The following is a 598-nucleotide window of genomic DNA, read 5'->3' on the forward strand; positions in this document are numbered from 1 at the left end:
GGGGATGTAGCTCAGTGGGAGAGCGCATGCTTCGCATGTATGAGGCCCCGGGTTCAATCCCCGGCATCTCCACGCTGCTGAATATGAATTTTGATCAGTGATGGGAATATCCACGAGACGCTGTAAAATCTCTAGCGGCTGAGAACTGACAGGAAGAAACCACCTCCAATATTGCACACACACTTTATACCTCAGTCTCACCCCGCCTGCACACAGCACTGTCACTGGTCAGTTTTACCGATAGTCGACTGCATGGAAGACGCTCACTTGGCCTTGGAACGTCTCCGTTGCTGCAAACAACAGCATTGCAGAAAGAGGGTTAAATAAATAATGTAACACTCATTGCTGAAATGTCGGGATCGTTCGATCTAACTGTGTCGGAGCAAAGAAAGCACAGAGAAAATAACCGGTTGTGACGGAAAGTAAGAAACACTCAGAGAAAGAGAAATGTGCAAGAGCGAAATAATGGAGTAAGTCAGGAATGAACGAGAAGTCAGCAGAAGAAAGGATATGATGTGGGGGAAATGACAAATAAAAACAACGAAGGGAACGAGCAACATTCACAACAGAGTAAAATAACACGACGTTTCCCCAACAG

At 46.2% G+C, this 598-nt stretch overlaps 1 non-coding gene across 1 annotated transcript; it reads left to right on the top strand.

Moving 5' to 3' along the window:
- trnaa-cgc (transfer RNA alanine (anticodon CGC)) lies at positions 1-72 on the top strand. The gene has a single exon. It is a non-coding gene; the product is annotated as a tRNA-Ala (tRNA).
- Positions 73-598: the final 526 nt, after the last annotated feature.

The sequence above is a fragment of the Pristis pectinata genome, chromosome 29 (assembly GCF_009764475.1).
Source record: "Pristis pectinata isolate sPriPec2 chromosome 29, sPriPec2.1.pri, whole genome shotgun sequence".
Classification (NCBI taxonomy): domain Eukaryota; kingdom Metazoa; phylum Chordata; class Chondrichthyes; order Rhinopristiformes; family Pristidae; genus Pristis; species Pristis pectinata.